This window comes from Triticum dicoccoides, chromosome 4A (genome assembly GCF_002162155.2).
Source record: "Triticum dicoccoides isolate Atlit2015 ecotype Zavitan chromosome 4A, WEW_v2.0, whole genome shotgun sequence".
NCBI classification, from domain to species: Eukaryota; Viridiplantae; Streptophyta; class Magnoliopsida; order Poales; family Poaceae; genus Triticum; species Triticum dicoccoides.
The window spans coordinates 565,481,486-565,489,144 of NC_041386.1; positions in this window are offsets into that span (position 1 = coordinate 565,481,486).

Here is a 7,659-nt window from a genome sequence, read left to right on the forward strand (position 1 = left end):
ACCGCAGAAACTTTATTTTCTTGTTATGATGATTTTCCACTTCACTCTGAAATTCTTTGAACTTTTCAAATGTTTCAGACTTATGTTTCATTAAGTAGATATACCCATATCTACTCAAATCATCTGTGAAGGTGAGAAAATAACGATACCCACCGCGAGCCTCAATATTCATCGGACCACATACATCAGTATGTATGATTTCCAACAAATCTGTTGCTCGCTCCATAGTTCCGGAGAACGGCGTTTTAGTCATCTTGCCCATAAGGCATGCTTCGCAAGTACCAAGTGATTCATAATCAAATGATTCCAAAAGTCCATCAGTATGGAGTTTCTTCATGCGTTTTATACCAATATGACCCAAATGGCAGTGCCACAAATAAGTTGCACTATCATTATGAACTCTGCATCTTTTGGCTTGAACATTATGAATATGTGTATCACTACTATCGAGATTCAACAAGAATAGACCATTCTTTAAGGGTGCATGACCATAAAAGATATTACTCATATAAATAGAACAACCATTATTCTCTGATTTAAATGAATAACCGTCTCGCATCAAACAAGATCCAGATATAATGTTCATGCTTAACGCTGGCACCAAATAACAATTATTTAGGCCTAAAACTAATCCCGAAGGTAGATGTAGAGGTAGCGTGCCGACGGTGATCACATCGACTTTGGAACCATTTCCCACGCGCATCGTCACCTCGTCCTTAGCCAGTCTTCGCTTAATCCATAGTCCTTCTTTTGAGTTGCAAATATTAGCAACAGAACCAGTATCAAATACCCAGGTGCTACTGCGAGCTCTGGTGAGGTACACCTCAATAACATGTATATCACATATACCTTTGTTCACCTTGCCATCCTTCTTATACGCCAAATACTTGGGGCAGTTCCGCTTCCAGTGACCAGTCTGTTTGCAGTAGAAGCACTCAGTCGCAGGCTTAGGTCCAGACTTGGGTTTCTTCTCCTGAGCAGAAACTTGTTTGCCGTTCTTCTTGAACTTTCCCTTCTTCTTCCCTTTGCCCTTTTTCTTGAAACTGGTGGTCTTATTGACCATCAACACTTGATGCCCCTTCTTGATTTCTATCTCCGCAGCCTTTAGCATCGCGAAGAGCTCGGGAATAGTATTATTCATCCCTTGCATATTATAGTTCATCACGAAGCTTTTGTAGCTTGCTGGCAGTGATTGAAGACCTCTATCAATGACACTATCAACAGGAAGATTAATTCCTAGTTGAGTCAGGTGATTATGATACCCAGACATTTTGAGTATATGGTCACTGACAGAACTATTCTCCTCCATTTTGCAGCTATAGAACGTATTGGAGACTTCATATCTCTCAATTCGGGCATTTGCTTGAAATATTAACTTCAACTCCTAGAACATCTCATATGCTCCATGACGTTCAAAACGTCGTTGAGGTCCCGGTTCTAAGCCATAAAGCATGGCACACTGAACTATCGAGTAATCATCAGCTTTACTCTGCCAAACGTTCTTAACATTGTCAGCACCATCTGTAGCAGGCCTGGTGATGGGGTTATGTACCTCGGGTAGGGTCATGGACCTGATCCAAGTAACTTACCCCAAGACATCCTTAGAAGAGGTCGCCTTCCAGTCGACCAACGAAGATTCACTCGACTGGCCTGAAGGACTCGACCACGAAGACTCACTCGACCACCAGGAGGTCAAGAGACACTATGCACTGCAACGGCCTGTAATCAAGTAGACTTTATGATAGTAAAGGCCTTTATGTGGGGCGTTACCAGTAACGCCCCAGACTTAACTCACCTTAAACCCTCTCCTACGTGGGCTGGCTGGGGTCCTGGCGCACTCTATATAAGCCACCCCCCTCCACAGGCAGAGGGGTTCGGCACCTTGTAGTTCATACACTCATAATCCACTCGACCGCCTCCGGGCTCCGAGACGTAGGGCTGTTACTTCTTCCGAGAAGGGCCTGAACTCGTACATCCTTTGTGCTTACAACCTCTCCATAGCTAGGACCTTGCCTCTCCATACCTACCCCCCACTCTACTGTCAGGCTTAGAACCACGACAGTTGGCGCCCACCGTGGGGCCGGTGTTTTAGCGATTTTGTGGAGAAGTTGCAATTCTTCCGAGTACTTTCATCATGGTGTCTGCTGGAGTTTTGGTAGAGGGTCAAGAGATCCGTCTCGGCACTCTCACCTTCATCGCCGACGACTCCGCATGGCTCCAGGAGGCTCCACTCGACGTAGATGCGCTCCCCGTCCGCGGTGCGACGCATTTTCGCGCATGCGTCCGCGGCGTTCTGCTGCGGCAACCGTCGACCCAGTATCGGTCGGCTCCTCCATCATCCACCCTCCCGGTATCCCGCCAGCGCAAGCGCTCAGGCCGATCGAGGCTTCAGCGATGGGTGAGTCACGCGGTGGCTCGCCAATCGGCCACTACCCAAGTTGCGGCAATCGAGCCCAATGAATCTCTCTACGGCTTGTTCGATCAGTCGACTGGCTCCGTAGGGACTGCATCCAAGTGTGGAAGCAGTGATCCAGCGGCGGAAATCTTGATGGTCGACGGGCCCCACAGCCCTCCTGGCTTCGCCCGTGGTGGTGGATCAGGTGACGGCGGCGACCCTGCACGAGACTACGAAGAGTACCAGCCCGAGCCACTCGACTCTCTGCAAAGAGAAGAGCTTCGCCGCAGGAACGAGGATCCCCTGCGTATTCCCATCGCAGGAGAAACCCCCGAGGCTCGTGCCTTGGAGGAGGCACGTCTGGCCAATTTGGCCGAGCACACTCGGCTGGAGAACCTTCAGCGAGCACTCGACGAGCGCGCGCGGCAACGAGTTCCCGACACCAGTCGACGTCAACTCTTCCCGCCGACTCAGGTATATCGAACCCCAATTCAGAATTTAGCAGCTGCGACCCGTATAGCAGAGTCCATCCAACCTTCGCAGTCGGAAGCTGGCCGAGGTTTGCTGCAGATCAGGGATCTGCTCCCGGCAGCGGGAGATCAGAATTCAGCCGTGTCTCAGTCGCGCAACAGAATTCACAGTCGATCCGTCACTGTGAATACGGTCCAGTCGGCTCACAGCCCCAGATCGCCTCCGCGGCGCGAAGGGCGTGAGAATCGGCGAGATCAATATGGCGACAGACTCGACCGAGATGATAGGCGTCGAGTGCCCTATTCCCCTCCGAGGGGTGGGTCTTACGCTCCTCGGCAGCCAGATGATAGGCGTCAGTACAGTACAGGGCGTAGGGTTCCAGTTGACCCCAGAGAGCCAGGCTTCGACGCGCGGTCCATTATCGTGCAAGGGTTGGTCGATCGGAACAGAGCCCATCGAGGCGCACTCGACAGAGATGTACCCACAAGCAGTCGAGTGCATGTTTCTGGTCCTGAATGTTTCAGCAGAGCTATCAGAGCCGCAGTTATTCCCCCCAATTTCAGGTTGGCAACAGGAGTCAGCAAGTTCACTGGTGAGTCTAAGCCTGAAACTTGGCTTGAAGACTACCGAGTGGCAGTTCAGATTGGTGGTGGGAACGACGAGGTGGCCATGAAGCATTTACCCCTCATGTTGGAAGGTTCTGCCAGGGCATGGTTGACTCAATTACCTCCTAGCAGCATTTACACTTGGGAAGATCTGTCCCGAGTGTTCGTCCGAACGTTTGAAGGGACTTGCAAGCGACCAGCTGGATTGACAGAGTTGCAAGTCTGTGTGCAGAAGGCTAATGAGACTCTCAGAGAGTATATTCGGAGGTGGATCACTTTGCACCACACTGTGGAAAATGTCTCTGATCATCAGGCAGTATGCGCCTTCAAAGACGGCGTCAAGAACAGAGAACTGAGTTTGAAATTTGGTCGAACCGGTGACATGACTTTGAGTCGGATGATGGAGATTGCTACCAAGTACGCCATTGGCGAAGAAGAAGACCGACTCCGAAGCGGCAAGCACAAGCCGAGTCAGTCGGAAAAGGGAAACACCAGTCGGAAACAGAAGCGGAAGGCTGAACCGGCAGCTCCTGGAGAGGCTTTGGCCGTGACTCAAGGAAAGTTTAAGGGGAAACCAAAAGGATCCTGGAACCCCAAGAAGGTGAAGGATAAAGAAGGGAACGACGTGTTGGATATGCCATGTCACATTCACACGAAGAAAGACGAAGAGGGCAATATCATTTACCCAAAGCACACCACTCGCCAATGCCGACTCCTGATCCAACAGTTTCAAGGAAAACAGTCTAAGGACAAGGAGAAGGAGTCGGACAAGGCCAAAGACAAAGAGGACAGTGAGGGAGGATATCTGCATATCAACTCCACTCTGATGATCTTTGCAGACGTGGAAAGCAGAAGTCGACTGAAAGTGATTAACTGAGAGGTGAACATGGTTGCCCCAGCAAAGGCAAATTATCTGAAGTGGTCTCAAACACCCATCACATTCGACCAATCTGATCACCCGACTCATATTGCCACCCCTGGGAGGCAAGCTTTGGTGGTCGATCCAGTTGTCGAAGGCACTCGACTGACAAAGGTGCTGATGGATGGTGGAAGTGGGCTGAACTTGTTGTATGCTGACACGTTGAAAGGTATGGGCATTCCGATGTCCCGACTGAGCACTAGTAAGATGAGCTTCCATGGAGTTATACCAGGGAAGAAGGCCGAGTCACTCGGCCAGATAGCTTTGGACGTGGTGTTTGGTGATTCGAAGCATTTTCGCAAAGAAAAGTTGACGTTTGAGGTCGTGGATTTTCAAAGTGCATATCATGCCATTTTGGGGAGACCAGCCTATGCACGGTTCATGGCTGACCATGTTACGTGTACCTCAAATTGAAGATGCCCGGTCCCAAAGGTGTGATCACTATCACCGGTGATAGGAAAAAGGCAGAGGAGTGCTTTTAGAAGGGCTCCAAGATTGCCGATTCCCAAGTGACAGCGGTCGAGTTCGAAGAATACAAGCAAAACGCAGATCCGAGTGACTTGCTGCGATCCAAGAAGCCCGCCACAGAGTCTGCATTCCAGTCGTCCGGTGAGACGAAGCCTGTTCACATTCACCCGACCGACCCCGAAGCAGCTCCGACCCGCATCTCTACAACACTCGACCCAAAATAGGAAGAAGCGCTCATCCAGTTCCTCCGTGAGAACTGGGACATTTTTGCATGGAAGCCCGCTGACATGCCAGGTGTTCCCAGGGGACTGGCTGAGCATCGCCTAAGAGTCGACTCGTCTGCAAAACCAGTCAAAGAGCATCTTCGGCGGTCCGCCGTCCAGAAGAGAAAAGCCATCGGTGAAGAAGTGGCTCGACTGTTGGCGGCAGGATTTATCCGAGAGATATACCACTCCGAGTGGCTCGCTAATGTCGTCATGGTTCCTAAGAAGGACAAGTCGCTCCGAATGTGCATTGATTTCAAGCACATCAACCGGGCCTGCCCGAAAGATCACTTTCCTCTCCCTCGCATAGATCAAATTGTTGACTCGACCGCGGGATGCGAGAGGTTGTCTTTTTTAGATGCTTACTTCGGGTACCACCAGATCCGTCTGTACGGGCCCGATGAGGTAAAAACAGCTTTCATCACTCCATTCGGGTGCTTCTGCTATATCACCATGCCATTCGGCCTCAAGAATGCCGGAGCCACATTTATGCGAATGATTCAGAAGTGTCTACTCACTCAAATCAGTCGGAATGTGGAAGCTTATATGGATGATATTGTTGTCAAGTCACGAAAAGGTTCCGACCTGCTCGCTGACCGCGCCGAAACATTTGCCAACCTCAGAAGGTATGATATCAAGCTCAATCCATCAAAGAGCACATTTGGAGTTCCTGGTGGCAAGTTACTCGGTTTTCTCGTTTCTGAACGGGGAATCGACGCTAACCCAGAGAAGATTGGCACTATTCTCCGAATGAAACGCCCTGTGCTAGTGCACGATGTCCAGAAGCTTACTCGATGCTTGGCGGCATTAAGTCGATTCATCTCACGACTCGGTGAAAAGGCACTGCCTCTTTACCGACTGATGAAGAAGGCTGACAAGTTCGAGTGGACTCCAGAAGCTGATGCAGCGTTTGCCGAGCTAAAAGCTCTGCTCTCCACCCAGCCGGTGCTTGCTGCTCCAATCAGCAAAGAGCTTCTGTTGCTCTACATCGCAGCCACAGGACAAGTCGTCAGTACTGTGCTAACGGTCGAGCGGGAAGAAGAAGGAAAAGCTCTCAAAGTTCAGCGCCCAGTGTATTATTTGTCTGAAGTCTTGACTCCATCCAAGCAAAGATATCCTCATTATCAGAAGCTTGTGTATGGAATATACATGACCGCAAAGAAGGTTGCTCATTATTTCTCTGACCATTCCATTACAGTCGTCAGCGACGCTCCACTATCAGAGATTTTGCACAACAGAGATGCAACTGGTCGAGTGGCCAAATGGGCGATTGAACTTCTTCCCCTTGATATCAAGTTTTAGGCAAAGAAAGCCATTAAGTCCCAGGCGATAGCATATTTCCTCGCCGAGTGGATTGAACAACAGCAGCCGACTGAAGTTCACTCGGAGCATTGGACCATGTTTTTTCATGGCTCTAAGATGTTGAATGGTTCCGGTGCTGGGGTTGTCCTGGTTTCCCCCAGAGGAGATAAGCTCAGATATGTGCTCCAGATTCACTTTGATTCCTCCAACAATGAGGCAGAATATGAGGCCCTCCTATATGGGTTGCGCATGGCCATTTCACTCGGCGTCCGTCGCCTAATGGTTTATGGCGACTCGGATTTAGTGGTCAACCAGGTGATGAAAGAGTGGGACGTGAGAAGCCCAGCCATGACTGGATACTGCAGTGCAGTGAGGAAGCTGGAAAAGAAGTTCGAGGGGTTGGAGCTCCATCATATACCCCGACTGAAAAATCAAGCGGCTGATGATCTAGCAAAGATAGGTTCCAAGAGAGAAGCCATTCCGAGTGGTGTGTTCTTGGAGCATATACGCACTCCTTCAGTCAAAGAAGATCCTTTCACCGAAGAAACTCCGCAGCCCAAGAGCGCCACAGATCCGACTGAAGTTGAAATCCCAGCGGGGGTCGACTTGATCATGGAGGTTTTGATGGTCATTCCCGACTGGACGATTCCGTATGTCGCATATATCTTGAGGAAAGAGCTTCCGGAGGATGAGGAAGAGGCTCGACAGATCGTCCGTCGATCTAAGGCCTTTACCGTAATCAAAGGACAATTATACAGAGAAAGCGCGACTGGAGTTGGTCAGAAGTGCATAACACCAGAAGAAGGTCGACTCATCCTCAATGATATTCACTCGGGGACCTGCGGTCATCATGCGTCTTCTCGGACCATCGTGGCCAAAGCATACCGAGCTGGATTTTACTGGCCCAAGGCGAATGAGATGGCAAAAGAGATAGTGGATAAGTGCGAGGGATGTCAGTTCTACTCGAATATGTCGCACAAGCCTGCGTCAGCTTTGAAGACCATCCCACTTGTCTGGCCTTTTGCAGTTTGGGGGCTGGACATGGTCGGTCCTTTGAGAACAGGACGAAGCGGTTTCACGCATGTACTGGTGGCAGTCGACAAGTTCACCAAATGGATCGAGGCTAAACTAATCAAGAGCCTTGACACCGGTACTGCTGTTAGCTTCATCAGGGAACTAATATTCAGATATGGAGTCCCGCATAGCATCATTACGGATAATGGGTCGAACTTTGAC